This window comes from Erpetoichthys calabaricus, chromosome 10, assembly GCF_900747795.2.
Source record: "Erpetoichthys calabaricus chromosome 10, fErpCal1.3, whole genome shotgun sequence".
In the NCBI taxonomy this organism is placed as follows: domain Eukaryota; kingdom Metazoa; phylum Chordata; class Cladistia; order Polypteriformes; family Polypteridae; genus Erpetoichthys; species Erpetoichthys calabaricus.
In genome coordinates this window covers 67411646-67434054 of record NC_041403.2, presented here as the reverse complement: position 1 = coordinate 67434054, position 22409 = coordinate 67411646, and positions in this window count along the sequence as shown.

Sequence of the window (22409 nt, the reverse complement as noted above, 5' to 3'; positions counted from 1 at the left end):
AAACATTTGGGAGAGGTATTTAAATCCTGCTTAGTAATTTAAATGAGTTTGTTAAAAGGATAGATGGAGAAAGAAGAGACTGCTGACAGAGGCAATTTATAGGAAGGATAACAGATTTGGACTTATTGGTTTTATAACTTAAAGCAGTATAATAAGAACTAATCAAATTAAGGATGTGAGAAAGATCAGAATGGATATTATAAAGAAAAAGTAGGTATGGCATTAGCATTTAGATAATCTTTTCATAATATGACTGTTCAAAGGGAAGTATAAAAGGTCTTCAAATTGTTAATAAACTCTAACCCGAAATCCCACCAAAAAATGACCTAGTTCATATGGTCAAATGCTCTCTGTAAGAAAAGGTCAGCTGGAATCCATGTACTCATCTGTGACTGAATAAAGACTGATTGATTGAACTATTCCTGTCTACCTCGGGGGTTACTTTCACAGAATCCATAAACCTCTGGTCCAAAAGACAACAGAAAAAATGTTTAATATTTAATGCATTTAATAAGAATAATAGACTAAAAAATTCTGATCTGACTGTAAATGTGCAGACAATGACTTATAAGCATTGTTAGCAGCTTGGCATCAGAGTTCACCAAGGTACTTGGCAGTAATTTTAACAGTCAGAGGGTTCATATCCCTGTTTTTTATTGAAAGAATAATCATAGTCATATGTATAGAGGAGCTCATTTTTGTGGTGGAGATGGCTGAATTTAACATTTGGAAAATTAAGGTGAGTCACCATCTGCATTAGGTGAATGGAAGCTCAACAGAAAGACTATCAGGACCTGGCAACTGTCATTTACTTACAGAGTTAAGGCCTTCTTCATTTTTTTACCATTGAGGGAGGGGAGTCTAGTTGGTGTGGTAGAAATCAACAACTTAATTAAAGAAAGAAACTTATCCTCTAACAGGACCTTGTCTGATAAAACCTTTTAGTCAATAATCAGGCGGAAGAAAAACTTGTCCATCTGTGTGATTTATTTCACCTGCAGCATCAAGTTAAAGAGGGAGCATCTTTCACAGCTGCCTGTTATAGCACGATGAGAATGGTCCCATATTAAAAGTATAGATCTATTTTATAAGCAACTGAATTCGCATAACAGTGTCAATAAATGCATATATTTACTCTGGTTGGCTTGTTGCTTTATATACAAATGACTTATATAAAATAAAAGTCTATTTTATTATATTCTTATTTTTTTTTCCCTTTTGGTTGAACCACCCCCCTTGAAATTTCTGTGTATATAACAACTCTCCAATCTTATTGAATACAGGACATCTGATCTATTAGTCACCTTTCAGTACATTTTGTGTATTACATTTTTGTCTCTGTTGTTAACCCTTTATGCGATTCCTTTAAGATGAATGCTATTTCTTAATATGAAAAGCATATCAAAATACTTTATCCTAAATGACCATGTGAGCCCTAAGTCTAATAAGCTTAGGGAGATTCAGACCTTCTAGAAAGAAACTAATTTTGAAGAGGGAAAGGTTTGAGTTTTCAGGAAATAATTCTGCATAGAATTCATTAAAGTGTGTATGAATCTCAGTGGGTTGTGTTACAATATCAAAAGTATAGTGAGTAAACCACAATAGCTTCAGTAGATGAAGAAGAAAAAAACAAAAAAGGCCATCCCCATTAACAACAATGGAATAGCATGATGTTGAATATAAACAAAGAAGTTTGAAAAGGTCTTTAACAATATGTTGTAGCTGGATACAAGGATACCTGAAACATCACAAACACTGAAATTGGTGGAGAGATCGAAAAGCCTTCTGGGAGAGATGAGATGGAAGCAGTCATTAGTAAAGTATTAGTCAGTGGCATGAAAATTGTCAAAAGCTTCAAGGACTTGTTTTCGGTCACTGTAGATCCATTTCAAGATGAGTGAGAACACCTGTGATGCACCAAATACAAAAGAAACAGCTGCAGACCCTCTTCATGATCTCTTTTCATTACAAGCATGTTTACATACAAGGCTTGGGCTATTTCAAGGATGAAAAGAATACAGTGAAGATTTATCAGGCCTCATTAAGGTTTGTCTAATCATCGGAAGAGTTAAGATAACATGTCATCAGGTTTATTGTGTTCAAAAAACTCCCATTGGGTGGCATTGGAATTATAGCTGGCTATGGCTTAAAAACAAAATTGACGAGATTTTGACAGTTTTTTTGTAAAGGCTATCATTAGACTATAAAGCACAATATTCAGTCTTAACAATATCAGTAATTTTGTTGTTATTTATTTTTATGCAAAACATAAAAAAATATTTTTCCAGAAATTTTGTAGGATTTCTCAGTTCAAATTTAACATTAATTAGAGCATATTTTCCCAGTGAATTATCTGAATAAAACAGGATCTGATTTATTCAATTGTCTTGTAACAGTTAAAATATCCAGGAGTAAAAGTTACAAGAAACCTTATCTTATGTTTACTACATTAACGGAGAGTGGTCATAGATATTAAATTACTCATGAAATAATAGTAAAAGGCAAGAAATGGAGGAAGTCAAAAGGGGTGTCAGGAGCATGGCCTGGAAAACGGGCAATAGATTGATTTGTTTAGTTTTTCCGTACCATTACTAGTTTCTTATTTTGTGTATAATACAAATGACAAGCTAGTTGGTATCACCATCTTATATAGATGAGGTGCAATGACACATAACCAGCAACAGCATAGCAAACTCAAAGATGGCTTTCCCCATGAATCTATCACAATATGGGGGAGCGCAAACCTGAATATACTTGCTAAATGTCAGCATGTTATGGTCACACTCATAAATAAAAGAATAAAAAGAATAAACATAATAACATTTAAAAAGTGAGAAAAACAATTGTGTATGTGCGTAAACAAACTTCATTTAACTTAATTATAATGTTTGCATCAACAACATCAATGCAACCTCCAGAGAACCATCCTAGCAAAATCATTCATCCTAGGATCCCATGGTATCCATGATACCCAGTATAGCACAATTTATGAGAATATGAACACATCTGTTCCAGAACTATTTTCACTCTGAGAAATCTAACTTACTATTAGGAAAACAAAAAAGTAGATTATAAAGTTTAGGAGGACAAACACCTAACTATTTATTTAAATGAGAATTAGTTTAGCAAATCACATCATACTCATTTGTGGGAATCCAGGTTGATGAATCAGTTTATCATTTGATATTTTCTGACTGTGCTGAAGACTGAGGCTGCTTTACAAATGTTCAATGTATATGTTGCAGAGTGTTCTGTATGATGTGCGATTCTGGAAATGTGTTCACAAGATATATCTAAACATTAACACATGTTAATGTAGTGAGCGAAATCACTGAGGAATAGTTGTATGGGGACAATATTCTTAAAATACAGAAACAAAATCCTAATGATCTCATGCATCTTCTGTAACACAAATTATGTTGTAACAGTTACAGAAATGTGAAATCCCTAAACTAGGAGATAAAAACAAGTGAGTATAGAAGAACATTTGAATCTTCAGCTGTTAGGCTCTTTAATGACAAAGATGAACTCGACTGTAATGGATTGCACACAAATTGTACATATCTGTTCTCTCCTTTGAGAGATCAATAAGCAACCACCATTAGATTTAGGTGACTAACTCTTTTCTTCACCCTGCACAGCTGTCCTCCCACTACCCTCAGGAGTCTGACCACCTCAGATGAAGGAGGAATGGACTAAGAGAGAGGCCAAAATCATAAAAGAGAGACAGAGACAGAGAAAGTAAGAGAAATCAACTAAACAGATGTAATTATCTTCCTCTCAGTGCTTACTCTTAACTACTGCTGATTTCATAATCTGGCTTTTGTTTTGAATTTTTCACAGTTGCTCCTTGGTCTCTAAAATATTTTAAGCATCATTTTGCAGGTTTTAAAAACTATGGAGTCTAATTATTGCATTTATTTTTTTGTTTTAATATTTTGCTACTTGTGTTCAAAATGAGTTACACTTACATTTTATTTTTGAATGGGTACCAACATTTTGAGATGCTTTCTAACTTTTGTTTTCAAGCAGGTTGCTAGATTGGATGCCTTGGAGAGTACAATGTGTCACATCATTACTACAATGGTATGAAGGTCAACATCATGTATTTCCTGGTTGTCCAAGGTTGTGGATACCACCTAAAAATCCAATGACATTATTGTTTATTACTGTTAGACATCTGGTTACAAATTATTTTATGCTCTTTAAGTATGAGTTTTATTTATCCTTTTGTCTTTGATTTTCTGAAGTACTTCAGTTAATGACTTACTCTTTACATTTCTTGAACTACAATTTTTATTTCATGTCCTTTGTGTACAGAATTTTTGTTTAGCTGCATATGACCTTGGCCTGTTATTATGATTACAATACATCTTCAGACTCCATTTATATCCAAAATGGCTGCCACCCCAGATAGTCAGTACAACTATGACTCAGAATTTTTTTTTATTGATTTTCCCCTTCGCCCTACCTTCTGGTACACAGGAAACACTGGAGATATCCCAAAATAATTTTTTTTGGTCTCAGACACGTTATTCTACTTCACAGCAAAATGTCCTAATCTTTAAAGGTAGACTATGTTGTTTTACAGAAAATTCTAAGCATATAGCACCAAAAGCAATTTACACATAATGAGCTTACTATGAACAAATGAGTGACAGATTTTTGGTAGTTGACATTTCTATGGCATTTGTTGCCACTTGTTTATCCTCCATGACTTTCCAAAACATAATGACCTTTCCATGACAAACATGTAACAGCACATTTGCCAAGAATATGCAAGCCGGCCACGTCACACTGCTTGCAGCCACATAAGAAACCACTTTATTGCCAGACAGTATTACCCAATTTGTGGATCCCTCTGATTCATCCAATTGCTCTTGATAGTTGAGCATGCAGAGATCCCTTTTCAGCATCTACATATTGTTTTGGAGCTGTGGAAATGCACTCCATTGTAATTAACATGAGTTTAATTAGGTAGTAAATAACATAAGCCATGGGAATATAGTCTCCTGCCTCAGCAAACAAGAATGACTTTTAAGTACTTTTAAGTCAAAGAACTTAAGTCATTGAAACATACAGAAAAAGAGAACTACTCTGCTTCTTTATTTCGTTTTAAAAATATGGTGGAAACATTTTGAATGGCAGTAAATCAGTTAGGCTGCATTTGAAGTTAACCAAACCTGATGCTTTCAACAGATGGATTCGAAAAAAAAAAATGTGTTTAATGTGGCACTGGACTGAACATTTCACTGTGCCAGCTATGGCTGTCAAAGCAGAGAAAATAAATACAATGCATTTTAAATTTATACTTTCCATATCTATTATTAACCAAGCTGTGAAATATGACTTTAATAACCGTTACAAATGTTAGGACCGCTGTCTGGTAAATAAATACTTTACTACAGTTTATATAAAGGCCAGCGATCGTGGCCAGCCCTTTATAATCAATGCAATGTGCAAATAGTTGTGGCTGGGCCCGTTATAAGTATTGCAAACTCATTCCATAAACCCTTGATTAAATCACTGTCCTGTGGTTTCACATAATTAAATAAAAGACACTTTTATATTTGCAGAGTCTAAGTGTCAGACAGACAGGGAAGGAGTGCCAGCAGCCACATGTCTGAGATTTACTCTGGGTGTTACATGTTTACATGTCTGCTTGTTTTCTTGCCCCTCATTCTGTATTTTTTTAACATTGGATTTTGCTTAAAAATTTTATTTTGGACTAATAATCTGTGGTTAAAACAGCTGATGGTTAAGAAATATTAGGGAATTCTCTTGCATTTACTTTGCAATCTGAAGCATTATGGTTTACACTTTTAGACACTATGTCAACTGTAGTTCAACAACTCTGGAAAGTACTAGTCTGTGATTACACACTATTTTTGCTTTTTATAACATGTCTGGGTTCACACACACACAAACAAAAACACACACACAAACAGACTGTGTGTGTGTGTGTATGTATGTACACAGTGGATTCAGAAAGTATTCAGACCCATTCATTTTCTGCAAAATTTGACGTGATTTAGATTTAATTTTAAATAGATACATTAACCATTTTTCACATCAATCTTCATGCAATAATCAATAATGAGTTTGCAAGTTTATTAAAAATCAAAAATGGATATCTGTGGACTGGGATAGGCCTTTGGCCTTGGAACCCCTGCAGATTTTGTTTTTTCTCCAGTTTATCTGTAGTTTTTTTTTTGTCCTCCCTATCCATCTTTAGAGATTTAGAAAATTAACACTACAGTGATCCCTCGCTATATCGCGCTTCGCCTTTCGCGGCTTCACTGTATCGCGGATTTTATATGTAAGCATATTTAAATATATATCGCGGATTTTTTGCTGGTTCGCGGATTTCTGAGGACAATGGGTCTTTTAATTTCTGGTACATGCTTCCTCAGTTGGTTTGCCCAGTTGATTTCATACAAGGGACGCTATTGGCAGATGGCTGAGAAGCTACCCAACTTACTTTTCTCTTTCTCTCTCTTGTGCTTTCTCTGATCCTGACGTAGGGGGTGTGAGCAGGGGGGCTGTTCGCACACCTAGACGATACGGACGCTCGTCTAAAAATGCTGAAAGATTATCTTGACGTTGCTACCTTCTGTGCAGCTGCTTAGTGAAGCGACATGCTGCACGGTGCTTCGCATACTTAAAAGCTCGAAGGGCACGTATTGATTTTTGCTTGTTTGTTTTTCTCTGTCTCTCTCTCTCTCTCTCTCTCTCTCCCTGCTCCTGACGGAGGGGGTGTGAGCTGCCGCCTTCAACAGCTTTGTGCCGCGGTGCTTCGCATACTTAAGAGCCAAATAGCCCTATTGATTTGTTTGCTTTCTCTGTCTTTATGACAGTCTCTGCTCCTGACGCACACTCCTTTGAAGAGGTAGATATGTTTGCATTCTTTTAATTGTGAGACAGAACTGTCATCTCTGTCTTATCATGGAGCACAGTTTAAACTTTTGAAAAAGAGACAAATGTTTGTTTGCAGTGTTTGAATAACGTTCCTGTCTCTCTACAACCTCCTGTGTTTCTACGCAAATCTGTGACCCAAGCATGACAATATAAAAATAACCATATAAACATATGGTTTCTACTTAGCGGATTTTCTTATTTCGCGGGTGGCTCTGGAACGCAACCCCCGCGATGGAGGAGGGATTACTGTATATATAAGGAATCTACCACTCTACTACTTACATAGCTTTTTTACATAAGTCCATATTGATTTTTTTTTTTTTTTTGCTATTTATTCTTTCTTATTCTTAGCTTATTTTAATTTCTTTTTCTTTTTCTGAATCTATTTCTTTGAGATCTTACAAAGCACTTTTGTTACATTGTGCTATGGAAATAATTGTAGTTGTTATTGTTGTTTTTTACTTTCTCTTGAAGGGAAAGTATTGTAATCGTCCAAAAATTTGATGTCGAGATTTTAATGAATCTCATCGTTTTAGACCTCCCTGACCGTGTCATATACGAAGTATACGTAAAGTACTGGAATCCTCCAAAAATTCCATTTTGACGTTTTGATGAATCTCGATGTTTTAGACATCCTGGAGTCCAAAAATACAATATGTTTGTGTGTCTGTCTGACTGTATGTGAACACAATAACTTGAGAACGTATTACGTACAAAATGTAGATTTCTGTCAACTTTAGGATATTTCTGCTAACTGGAAGTGGTACTTTACTTTTATTCATGCAGCTGCAGAGTCCGATGTATTTAACTTTACTTTTATAATAATTGTTCTATATATTATTAATTTGATTTGATTTGTTGTTGATAGTTCTTTGATATACAAAATATAACAATATAATTGTTGTCTTGCAGTTTACTCCTCAAATATTCATCCCCATATGTGAGTATACAAGAAAGTCTAGGGGAGACAACTCCTGATTTTTCTTTTATAGAATAAGTATATACACAGTACACTCAGCTAATTGTGTGTGTCAGTAGCACTACGTAGCTAAGTACTTTTCTGTATATATTTATAGTTTTTTTTTTTTTTTTTTTTTTTTTTTTCACAAAGGGCTAATATTATTGCCAGGCAGTGTGGTGTAGTGGTTAAGGCTTTAAATCTAGGACTTCAAAGCCTGAGTTTATGGGTTCAAATCCTGCCGCTGATGCTGTGTGACCATAAACAATCACTTCAGCTGCCTGTGCTATAAATTGAAAAACAAAAGAAACCAGTTGTATCTCAGATGTCATAAGTCAGCTTGGATAAAGGTAACACACAAGTAATAATAATATTACGTCACTAGAGCTGCTTGTTTTTGAATGTGCTATATATAATTGTCCATGAGTAAAACATTACTGCATTTGATCACTTTCTGTTTTCCCTAGGAACTTTTTTTGATGGTCAATATGTGTAAATGTGTAATTTAAGTGTATATTATCATTATTTGATGTTTACGTTGTTCACTGAAGTTTTCTTTTTGTGTTCTCTGTCAGTTATATGGAATCCCACTTTAAAGTTTTGGAGAGAGGGGTGGGCATCCCTGTTAAAAATAATGTAATTATAAATGATTTCAGAGGTCAGTTCCCTTTCAGAGTCAATGGATGCAAATGTATATTACAGTGGTGTAGCTGGTGGGGGACCTGTTAAGTTTAATGTGACACCGTTGGTACATAGGTGCTTTTAGTATTTGCAGGTGTCAGTGTCTTAGCCCCTTCTGGTCTTATATGTATATAAAATTGAACAATTATTTACTGCGGTGGGTTGGCACCCTGCCCGGGATTGGTTCCTGCCTTGTGCCCTGTGTTGGCTGGGATTGGCTCCAGCAGACCCCTGTGACCCTGTGTTCGGATTCAGCGGGTTGGAAAATGGATGGATGGATGGAACAATTATTTATATAGCACAATTTCATACAAACAGTGTAGCTCAAAGTGCTTTACAAGTTGTCAAAGAGAACGTTACAAGAAAAGAAAAAAACAAGTAAGATAAGGTAAGAATATTAATGAATAAATAACCAAGAAAAAATAAATACATCTATATGATTTTATAAAACATTGATATATAATTAGTAGAAGAGTAACATCCTTGTATACAGTATCACATTGTAAGTCTCTAAAGATGAATCCAGTGATAAGCTCAGAAGGCTGGGAGGACAGAAAAAACAAAATCTGCAGGGGTTCCAAGGCCAAACGTCCATCCAGCCACCTCTGGGCATTCTACCTAAAATAAATCCTCTCAAGTCATTTCTCATTGTTTCCAGGCCTCGTCTGAGAGGATTTGATGCATAGTGGGTGGGGGGGGCAGTGTCCCTTTGGGCTTTCACACACATTCATGTAATGGTGTAACCAGAGGTGGCCTTTGGAGTGTGCGGGGCCTAGGGCTGACCAACCCCATGTTTGGCAGGTTACGTCAAACACTGTTACCGGTATGTGGGGACTGTATAAACTTGTGTATGAATTTAATTAAAATAATGTTAACATACACAGGATTTTCTCATTGCAGTATTCAGCTACATTTTTGCAAGATAACACATGGACTTTATCAAAATATAACAATATAATCTATTTAAAAAGTTCAATTCATAATTCATGACAATACCACAACAGTGTGAAATGTGATGCAGTGTCATGCAGAAATTAGCAGGGCCTCTTCTAGAACAGTACCCAAATTGCAAGTATACTGTGAGTCTCGATATGCAGGATGTTATAGTCATAACTCACGTTGATGTCATATCAGCCTGTTATCATTAACAATACATGTTTTTGTGCATTAATATTTGGACTATGACATATTTTCAAAGACATACATGTATGGAATTTGACCTTGAAGAGGGATTTTAAAAGGGTTTCTCTTAGAAGCATCTGAAATATATATATACTGGAGAATATAACTTGACAAATCCACTCAAATGGGACACGCGGACCTCAAAAGCGGGACCCCCTTAGGCGAGGGGCCTGGTGCGGTCGCCCCACTTGCTACCTTCAAATGCCGCTCCTGGGTGTAACATTGATATAGGGCTATATTGTTTATGATGGAAGATTGGGGCTTCAGTATCTGAAGCCCTTATGCCCCTTCTGACACCACAGCATTAGGCCCGTCTTGTCTTGGACTCAAGGACACCACTTCTACTTCAGCTTCTCTCTTTCTCTCTTTTTACTTTAGCAAAGCAACACCTACGTTCACAACCACAACACCTGGCACCCACTATCGATGTTTATAGTGCACGTGCTAACCACTGAATGTTGCATCTCCCTTGAGCTTTGCTGAACCTTCTCTTTCCATTTCACACCTGACTGAATGCTCCAAACACGTTCACATCTCTTTTTCTCTTTTTTCTTCTTCAATCGTCCGTCAACTGTATTGGCTAGTGGTGCTGTTCAGAACGTCAATCACTTCTGCTCCGTCATTCATTTGCATAAAGCACACTCTCAGCACAGTGCAGAGCATGTAGATTAGTGTAACACTAATAAACAATCAACAAATAAAAAGTTTATTGCCAAATAAAAATACATTCTTTCTTCTATAACATCAATAAATTTCAACAAGTCAGTCAAAGCGTTTTTGAGATTTGGGGTATTTCATTTTTCTGTTGGGGATTGATGAGTGAGTGAGTGAGTCAGCCAGTCAGTCAACTTTGTATTATATATATAGATTGTATATGACATGACTTAAGATGATAATCAAGGATGATGTTCCATCCTTCTCTTTTGATTGTTGAATGCATCACCAACCACACAATGAATATTCTTTTCAGTTTTTATTATTTTACAAATCAGAGAAAACACTAAAACAAGACTCTAAATGAAGAATTAATTATGGCTTTCTAGCAAGGTGGTTCTCTTCATGGTTCCCTCTTGTCGTAGCAGAGTGATGTACAATTTTATCCATTTATGAATGGATAAAAAAAGTGAAGGAAAATGACACTCTACAGGGAAGAACTTAAACAGATAGCAAGTAGCTTTTCTGTTCACATCAGGAACTATGTAAGCAGTTTAATTCCTGAACAAGGAAGCACAGGAAGGTCTCTAATCTCAGGGATTGGTTTAGTAATAATAGAATTCACTCCAGCACACAATTTACTCTCATTTGCCCATCTACTTTCAACAAATGAGGACTGCAATGGAAAGTTGGTTCTCACTTCAATAAGTGAACCTATTCATGACAAAATTGGAGGAGGATTTTCAACCTGCATCATAAAATCAGTCTTATATCTCCACTACATAGATGACATCTTTATAATGTGGAATGTGAGTGAGAAGGACCTCCTCCAGTTCCATCAGAAATACAATTTATTCCACTCCAACATAAAGCTGAAACTAAATTACTCCAAAGAAAAGTTTCCTCGTAACCACCATTCACCTGAAAAACAACACACTTGTTAGTTCTATTTTCCAAAAACCAACTGACAGGCAGACTTACCTGAGAAGTGCTAGCTTCCACTCAAAACATATAAGGAGCTCCATAATTTCCAGCCAAGCAATACATTATAATTGTATTTGCTTACACCTGACAGACTGGGATAAATAATTGTAGGAGCTCAGGAGAGATTTCATTAGACAAGGATATATTTCAAAACCAATGAACATTTACACCAAAAGAGCTACTGCCATACCCAGAGACAACCTTCTGGTATATTATAACAAAGACAACAAGAACCACATCCCCCTTGTTGTCACCTATAGCCCACATCTGGAAGTACTTCGCAAAATTCTAAAAGAACTTAAGCCCATTCTAAAAAAGGATGACAAGCTGAGAGATGTATTCCCAGAACCTCCCTTCCTGGAATAAAGACAAACTGCCCAGCCTGCAGCAACTAACTGTCTGAAGCAACCTGAGTGAATCAACATAAAAATGGTACATCTCAATGTACCATTGAGATTTAAATTATGTAAAATCTGTGTTCACATTAACACTGCAGATCAGGTAGTTATAGCACACTACCAACAAGAACATCAGATAAAGGGATCATTTTCCCACAGATCGCCTAATGTGGTTTACCTAATTCTGTGCATGAAAAGTCCCAACACTGGACTTTGTGTCGACTGGACAAACACTGCACCAAAGAATGAATTTACACAGATTTCATATTAAGCATGGCAATAAAGATGTTCCTATAAGAGCTCCCTTCAGCAGCAACGGACACTGCAAGACTGATTTTAAAGTCATAGTACTTATGGGCAACTTCAAGACACAACAGGAGGAAACGGAATAGAAAGTTAAACTGATGCCAAAATGTTACTCTCTACAATGTGAATTGAAAAGAGACAAGAGTTTTCTGACCAGATATGAGCACTAATTACATCACTCTGACTGACTCAGTAGATATAAGTACAAATTCACATTATAAGGAAAACTCATCAAAAATTTCAAAAGTAACAAACAAGGGAACAGGGGAAATTGATAGAATTCACAACAAAACCAAAAAACACCGCAAAACAAAGACATATTGCTAACGAAAGGCAATATTCACATTCCATTCATTTTTTGACTTTTATGATTATTTTTGCTCAAAAAGACTTCCGAAATAAAAAATAAACTAGAGACCATGCTCAAAAATGATTGTTCTATGAAATCAATGAAAACAATAAAATTTTGGAATTAAAGGAACAATACTCTTTTTATATGTTACCTTAAGTAGTTTATAGTGAAAAAATTGTTCACGTATTCTCGTCATGTTTTCATACAGAATGAAAATAACAATGTTTCTAATAGAATACGGGTCTATGGTAACCAATGCTGAACAAGGGCAAAAAACATCAAAAATGCTTATGAGATATTTTCATTTTACTCATGTTGCATAATTCAGATATCAAGTCATCCAGTCATATGCTTACAATACATGTCCCAAATGTATTTTTTACTAAAATATAGTTAAATAAACCATTTCCAGAAAAATCTATCATGAACAGCTCTAATTAATTGGTTACGAATCCAGAGAAATAAAAGGTTATTTATAGGCTAATATTGTGCTTTACATTATATCAACATTGCAAAGTACACAGAGAGATGAGAATTAAGGTTAAAGAAAAACAAGTGAAAACATTAAAACATTATCATTAAGAGACTATTCTTCACACTTGGCTAGTCAAGAAGCAGAATGTCAGTTCATTCATGGAGTTTCACAGACCGCTACCAAATACACTTCTAAAAAAAAATTAAAGGGACACAATCATCTCAGTTCAGCACCAAGTCAATTAAACTTCAGGGTTATCAATCTGTCCAGGTAGGAATCATAAGCGATAGTGAACCAACTTCTCCTGCTTTGGTACAAATGAAAGTGACAACAGAAAGGGAATGGTTTTGTGGGTGGCGGCCACAGACAATTCCTCTCTTCTTATCCCTCCTGGCCGGATTTTTCTCTAGTTTTGCATTTTGCTACTGTTATTGTCACTACTGGTAGCAAGAGGTGGTACCTGCAGCTGATTGACTCTCAGCACAGTCTCAAGAGCATGTTGCTAAAAATGACACAAAAAAGCCATACATGAAGACCCAGTACAGCTCCGACCTATCAACCAAGGAAAGACAGGATTGAGTAATGCTTATTTTCTGCAGGCAGAATACCTTTTCCAATGGTGAAAGATAATTTAGTTAATCCATTACCAATAGGACCATCATCTATGGATTTTGAATCTTAGCTCATGTAAAAGTGCTGAACTAATGAAATGAGTCAATCATTTTTCCTGGAATCAAGCAAGTTAGAAAATGTATATGGTGGGTAACATTCAAGTGCATTTTATGACTTAGTTAACTGATTTGAAAGTTGGAAGGCAATCACAATTATCACAGTTCTGTCACAAAAGTGAGTCATATACAAAAACTAGCTGTGTTACACGGCTTCACCTGGGAAATTTCCTAAGAGAATGGACCTTAGTTATAGTGCAGTGAAACTGCTAAAAACCCATTATTTTAACATGGCTTTCTCATAGCTTCATTTTAGTGTTACCCTGATATTCTGCATATGCAATTAATTATCATTTTTTTCATGGCTCCACAATCTGTACTAACCACTACTTTCTCTGCTGTTCATTTTCCAGTTTTTCTATAGTGGGGATCTGCACCACCACCACTTAATCAAGGCACCATGCAGTCCCTACATTGATGGATTGAAGGCCAGATGTCCACATGACCATCATCATCTAATTCTTCCATGTGAAGCCTGAAAACCATGAGGACTGATTTAGATCATTGATGTTAGGTAGAATGCCCAGTAGGGGCTGGGCGGGCGGTCTCATGGCCTTGGAACCTCTGTAGATTTTGTTTTTTTTTCTCTTCTTTTTTTGTTTTTTCTGTTCTCCTGGCCATCGTACTTGACTTTATTCTTTGTTACTTAGTATTGCCTAATCTTATTTTTATATCTCTTTTTTCTTTCTTCATCTTGTAAAGCACTTTGAGCTACATAATTTGTATGAAAATGTGTTATATAAATAAATGCTGTTGTTGTTGTAGTTGGAGAATCGATGTATCAGAAGTACTATGTAATTAACTGAGTACTTTTCTGTATAAAATATTTGTTATTTTTTTATTACCAGGGGCTAATAGTATTAGTTCACTAGACCTCCTTACTCTTGAATATGATACATACAATTGGCCATGAGTAAAACAGTCATGCTGTAGTCCTGCTTTTTCTGCTTTTGCCACTGACTGACTGACTTTGGCTTATGTTGGGGATTATTGGAAAATACACTTTTACAGAAAACTGTATTCTTTTGAATTCAAAGAGGTAATTAGGAATTAAAAGAAGAATAATGGGAATTGTGGGTGTAAATGTTATTCTGTCTTCCATTTAAATATGTTCTTTGGGCCCTCTAATGGTCAAATGAAGTATTGCTTTACATTGTTATTAAGACTTCATTTTGAAGGAAGTGGCACATGAAGCAGGTGGCAAACATTTGTTTTCATTTGCTCTTTATTTGCCTTTGTAAAAATGTAAGTATTTTGTATGTTAGATCAGTATATGTATTGTCTGAGGTTTAATTGCTCATATTACAGTTTTACAAATGTTTAGTTTAGTTTGAATATGGCCTGAGTTGCCTCGAAAGCTTGCATATTGTAATCTTTTTAGTTAGCCAATAAAAGGTGTCATTTTGCTTGGCTTTTCTCTATATGAATATATACATATTGTGATAGAACTGGGGAAATCAGCAAGCCTCAACCCCCCAAACATGATCACAAAGAGAGTCCTGGGTTCAAATAAAGGATGATTTATTCACCAATTCCTCCACACAGTAACACAAGCACAAAGACAGGTTGTCTCTCTCCATAAAACACAATACCTCTTCCCAATTCCTCTCACCACTGCACTGCCCTCCTCCAGTCGAGTGTTGCTTTGTGTCCTCCCAGCTCCAACTTGCCTGGACAAGGAGTGTGGTCCCTTTTATTAAGGACCCGGAAGTACTTACGGTGCCAGGGCTACTGCCTGATGGAAGTTCTTCCAGGTCATACAGAAGCCCCACTTACTAGGGGGCTCATCTCCCTGCAGCGCCTCTGTGCAGCACCCATGGTTCCCAGCAGGGCTGTGTTGCAGGACTATATCTCCCAGCATTCTCTTCTGGTTCCCAAATGGGCACCCATATGGAGGGCTGCTACCATCTAACGTTCTGGGGGGAATAACACATCCCCTACAGCATCTTCTGGTGGGCTGTCCGTTCATCCCCTCCAGCCATCACTTCGGGGGCTGGCTCCTTCCTATCAATGTTTAAGGCCTAATCTTTTGCACTTGTATATAAAATAGTAGGATGGCTTTACACTAAGGAAGAACAACATATTTTTTGTAATCATCTTTAATGTAAACAATAATGAGGAAGTGATGAAAAAGTATTGTAATACTAATACTAATTGTAAAGTATGTTTAAGAAAGAATGTATACTAAGCTGGCATACTGATAGACATTGTTTGTGTTTTTTACAGTTTCACACCACTTTCATTAAAATCCTTGAATTCAACTGCTGTCTTAGGTGTTTGTCGATCAAGTGCTTAGCTCCCTGCATAGCTACATATGTAAATGCATACTAAGAGAAGAATAAATGTAATTTCACCCTGCAGCACAACCTGTAAAAATGATAGCTTCAACTGAATGCAATGCTTTCCTCTGTAATCTTGCACCATCAGAAAGTTTTAAAAGGTTAAGATCAAAAGCATTTCTAGCAATTCTGTATACATTGAATCATGGTTTACTTTAACTTTTCATACATTATTGACATTTAGAGGCTGTACATTTATATGACCGTTGGAATGAATTGAATAATTTAAGCATTATACAGAAAAGAACAGGTGAAAGAAATAACTTGATGGATTATGTAGAATGTCTACCTTCTCAGTCTTCTCTCTTAGCAGATACCAACAGCCCTAGATGTACCATCCTGCCAAATTTCAGCTTTTTAATTAAATGGGAAATAGACTTTTTGTTATATACTGTGTATACAGTGCATCCGGAAAGTATTCACAGCACATCACTTTTTCCACATTTTGTTATGTCATAGCCTTATTCCAAAATGGATTAAATTCATTTTTTTCCTCAGAATTCTACACACAACACCCCATAATAACAATGTGAAAAATGTGTACTTGAGGTTTTTGCAAATTTATTAAAATAAAAAAATTGAGAAAGCACATGTACATAAGTATTCACAGCCTTTGCCATGAAGCTCAAAATTGAGCTCAGGTGCATCCTGTTTCCCCTGATCATCCTTGAGATGTTTCTGCAGCTTAATTGGAGTCCACCTGTGGTAAATTCAGTTGATTGGACATGATTTGGAAAGGCACACACCTGTCTATATAAGGTCCCACAGTTGATAATTCATGTCAGAGCACACACCAAGCATGAAGTCAAAGGAATTGTCTGTAGACCTCCGATACAGGATTGTCTCGAGGCACAAATCTGGGGAAGGTTACAGAAAAATTTTTGCTGCTTTGAAGGTCCCAATGAGCACAGTGGCCTCCATCATCCGTAAGTGGAAGAAGTTCGAAACCACCAGGACTCTTCCTAGAGCTGGCCGGCCATCTAAACTGAGTGATCGGGGGAGAAGGGCGTTAGTCAGGGAGGTGACCAAGAATCCGATGGTCACTCTGTCAGACCTCCAGAGGTCCTCTGTGGAGAGAGGGGAACCTTCCAGAAGGACAACCATCTCTGCAGCAGTCCACCAATCAGGCCTGTATGGTAGAGTGGCCAGATGGAAGCCACTCCTTAGTAAAAGGCACATGGCAGCCCGCCTGGAGTTTGCCAAAAAGCACCTGAAGGACTCTCAGACCATGAGAGAGAAAATTCTCTGGTCTGATGAGACAAAGATTGAACTCTTTGGTGTGAATGCCAGGCGTCATGTTTGGAGGAAACCAGGCACTGCTCATCACCAGGCCAATACCATCCCTACAGTGAAGCATGGTGGTGGCAGCATCCTGCTGTGGGGATGTTTTTCAGCGGCAGTTACTGGGAGACTAGTCAGGATAAACGGAAAGATGACTGCAGCAATGTACAGAGACATCCTGGATGAAAACCTGCTCCAGAGCGCTCTTGACCTCAGACTGGGGCGACGGTTCATCTTTCAGCAGGACAACGACTCTAAGCACACAGCCAAGATATCAAAAAAGTGGCTTCAGGACAACTCTGTGAATGTCCTTGAGTGGCCCAGCCAGAGCCCAGACTTGAATCCGATTGAACATCTCTGGAGAGATCTTAAAATGGCTGTGCACCGACGCTTCCCATCCAACGTGATGGAGCTTGAGAGGTGCTACAAAGAGGAATGGGCGAAACTGGCCAAGGATAGGTGTGCCAAGCTTGTGGCATCATATTCAAAAAGACTTGAGGCTGTAATTGCTGCCAAAGGTGCATCGACAAAGTATTGAGCAAAGGCTGTGAATACTTATGTTCATGTGATTTCTCAGTTTTTTTATTTTTAATACATTTGCAAAAACCTCAAGTAAACTTTTTTCACGTTGTCATTATGGGGTGCTGTGTGTAGAATTCTGAGGAAAAAAATGAATTTAATCCATTTTGGAATAAGGCTGTAACATAACAAAATGTGGAAAAAGTGATGCGCTGTGAATACTTTCCGGATGCACCGTATACACAGTATATAACAAAAAGACTATTTCCCGTTTAATTAAAAAGCTGAAATTTGGCAGGATGGTACATCTAGGGCTGTTGGAATGTGGAAAAAGTGATGCGCTGTGGATACTTTCCGGATGCACTATATATATATGTTGTCACAAAAACGACCACAAGACATTGAGAAGGTTTGGGGCAGCCACCCATTTAATCGTTTATGGCTGCAAAACTGATCGAAATATAGAGCCATTCTCATCCAACAGAGTCCAAAACAGAACTGATTTCTATGAAGCAGGATGGGAGCTTTAAAGGCCAGTAGTGAAAGTGAAGTCATCAATACCGGAACCAGAAGTGACGTTAGTGGCTGCCCCAGAGCCGGGTGGGATTTCCCTAGAATGGTCTGCAAAAGATCGAGAGGGAAAATTAGTGTACTCCGCCACCCCCTGGTCTGGCATGGAATTACCTGTATTTAAGCCCTTTAGTTGTCTCCTAAACACACGTGTGTGACAATATATATATATATATATATATATATATATATATATATATATATATATATAAAACAGTAATGAATGAAAGCAATTAAATGCTTTAGTAGACCACATTAATTACATGCATTTTAACAGCACTTTACAATATCATATAGTTAAAATCACAGCCTAAATAGGGTTATGGTGGCTCAATAGCTTTCATAGAATGAAGAGTCCAACTCAAATAATATAAAAATGGCATTGATTGATGTCCAGCTGTTAGTTGTTGATTGTGGAAGGTCTATGACTAATTGTAGTTAAATTTCATAAACATAATTTCATTGAAAGAAATACCCAATGGACAGTCTCACAGTAAAATTTTTGTTTGCTTTGGGCTGTGATGGAGAGTAGGTCTGGATCTTCGCTGATAAATTGTAGTTTCAAAGAAATATTGAATCCCTATAGTCTGGAGATAATGCAGCTGTGAGGTTGTCTCTAATGCAAGCTAAATACTAATTGCATATTTGTTCATACTTACAGAGTGACACTTACATTATTCCTTTCCTCTTCATTCTTGGAAGAGAATTTTTATTTTTAATTTTTATGGTTACCTTTCCTCATACAGCAGGAAAAGCGAACTGGCATACAAGTGTGGCTTGTGCAGATAAACATGCACAGCCTCTGTCATTTCACTAACTTGTATTGGCTATGCATTTTGCAGTCAGGAGTGACTATCAGGTAAGAAAAACATTAAAATATAAAACATATACAAGCTGAACTGACCTCTTTCAAGGAAAATTTCAGACAATAAAATAATTTGTATTTGAAGTCACACAGAATGTTTCTCTGTTTTAAGAGAGATGTGTTTGAAAATTCTCCAATGCTTTTCAATGGGAGATTTTGAAATTTCTAAAAGTTATACAGTGTGTTGCATTCAGGATATCTCAATGAAAGTGGGCTTTTCCTGACGTGATTTCTTTAATAATAAGTGTGCCAAATTTTTTTTTTCTAAATTGGTCCTTTGTGAGCCAAGTTGTTTCATATGTACAAACGGACAGATACAGAGACAGTCATGACAATTACTGTAGGTGTGTTTTGCATTATAAAACCTATTTATTTGGTACTGACTATAGTTAAGAAATTCTAAATTTTAATGCTAGGATGATTACCATTTCTAATGTGGTTCCAAAGTTATGGCCAGGCATTTCATCTTTGAGCTCCTTGGTAAGGCTTTTTATAAAGATTGAAATCAATATGGATTTGACCCAAACCACACCTGCTGTAATAGTTTTGAAAGTTATAAAATACTCACACTATAGATTTCTTGTGCAAAGGTTCCTCGAAGCCTGAGAAAAATCATTTTTACATGAAACCTAAAGCCAGGCTTCTATTTTTGTCTCAACCCAAAAAACATAAAAATCTGTCATGATCACCTTGATATTAATTTTATGGGATTTGCATATTGTTTTCATGTATTTTAATTAATAAGGAAACGTTTAAAGCAAAAATAATAGGAGAAAGAACAAAGGAAAAAAACACTTCTAATAATAATGTCATGCCATTTTATGACCCACACAGTCCAGACCAAGGTTGTGGGGGGATTTGTAATAATTACAATAATTATTATTATCCATTCAGTTTAATTAGGTGTCTATTCTGACAGTATCAAGTGCAAGATGTATTTATTCAGAAATCCAATTCATAAGAACACCTTTAGGTTTGTGTTCTACAGAAACAGAAATAATCTTACCTTTGAGTTGAGTTACCCATCTTGAATTGACTCTCACATGTTTTATAATTCAGTGCTGGCTTGGTCTGCTCTGTAACTCTAAGAGCTCGTTTATCACAATGAAAGTTTCTTCAGTCCATAATTATTGAATTATACTTAGACAAAAATGGTATGGTCATCTAAAAGAAACATAATGATTTCTGTAGGCTGTCCATAAGTCAAAATAAGTAGCTTATGGTTTGGTAATGAGTGAGCAAAACAGAAAAAGAATGCTGGGAAATAATAAATTTAAGAGATGACTGTTAAATATTTCTATTAACTTGTTTAACATTTATTCTCAGTGGAGATGGAAACCAGAGTTCACAATACAAATGTTTATTGCCTAACACTTGCGCTAATGCAGGAATCACAACATGAAACAAGATTGAAAAGAACCATGGGCAAGACACTAGGCTTTTTGAGCACTAAACCTAATATTTGCCTTTTGGTGATCTTTCAAGTAGATTAATGTCTTTGAATGGTTATTACAGATGTCTTCCTATCACTCATTAAGCCAGTATAGGTGGGGAAAAGAACTCACTCAACTCTGTTGTATCACATTAAACACAGGAAACAGAAGAAAAAGAAGAGAGTTGTCTGATGAGACAAGGCAGACAGGTAAAGCCACACATGGTTAACGTAAAGCCTGACAAGACCATCTTCAAAGAGCTTGATGTTCCTGTTACCACTGTCGCCAGTATTATCAAGAAGTTTAAGGTATATGCAACTGCAGATGATATCCTTGGACGTGGCCACACGAGAAAAACTGACCCAAGATTGAAGAGAAAGACTGTATAAGTGATGGATTAAGAACCAAAGGAAACTTCAAAACAGTTCCATGCTGCCCTTCAAACTCAAGGTGCCACAGTTTCAAATCGCAATATTCATTGCCGTCTAGATGAAAATGGCCTCCATGATATGCCCTGCCCGGGGTTTGTTTCCTGCCTTGCGATCTGTGTTGGCTGGGATTGGCTCCAGCAGACCCCCGTGACCCTGTATTAGGATATAACGGGTTGGATAATGGATGGATGGATGGATGGATGATAGAAGATATAGAAATACTGCAGTTCTAAGAGAGGGAACCACAAACAAGCAAGTTTGTTACAATGCATGTTGAGAAGCCACAGTCTTTTTGAGGGAATGTCCTTTGGACAGACAAAACAAAACGAGAGTTTTTTGGTAAATCAAACAAATTATGTTTTCACAGAAAAATAAAAGCTTTCAAAGAAAATAATACCATCCCTATCCTGAAACATAAAGGATGCTCAGTGATGTTTTGAAGTTACTTTGCTACCTCTTTAGATCTGTGAAGGGCACAATAAAATCAAAAGACTGTTGCCATTTTGAATACGTTGGCATTGGCATTTTGGGGTGAAATGCACAGTCCAGTGTAAGAAAGCTGTGTCACAGTCTCAGGTCACAGGTCCTCCAGTTGGATAACACCCTGAAACACACTTCATAAAGTTTTGAGGAGACAGTTGACCATTCTGAGTTGGCCTGCTAGGAGTTGTGATCTGAATTGCATTGAACATCTTTGGAGGCAGATGAAAGTCACAGTTGAGAGAAGGTAGCCATCAAACTCAACCAGCTGAGACATGTAGAAATCTGTCAGAACTGCAGAAAGTGCTTGACAGCAGTAATTGTTTTCAAAAGCTGTGCTACAAAATACTAGATCAAGCGTTCCAATATTTTTGTCCATGCCATTTTCACTTATTTATTTATTTTATTGAATTGATTAAAAGCATGTAACATTCCATACAATCAAGTCAAATTTAACATAACTAAATTCAGTTCAACCCCCACCCATGAAAAAGAGAGGAAGGCCAACAGCCAGAGTAAAACTTTGAGAGTAGTAAAGAGGGAAAGGAGTCCTTCTTGCCAATATAAGTGCTTATTCTAGAATGTTATTGATTAGATCCTGTCATATTTTAAAAAAAGTTTTGAACAGATTTTTCTAAGTGAGAATTTGATTTTTTCCAATTTCAAATAGTATATAACATCAGTTACTTCCAGTTGAGCAAGATAAGTCCTCATGCTGATAGTGAAGTAAAGGCAGTTACAGTTTGTTTGTCCTTCTCCACTTTACAGTTTGTTTGTCCTTTCTCCACTTTAAGCCCATCTGGGAGTCCACCAAACACAGCTGTTAATGGATTAGGGGTGATTGTGACACCAGGG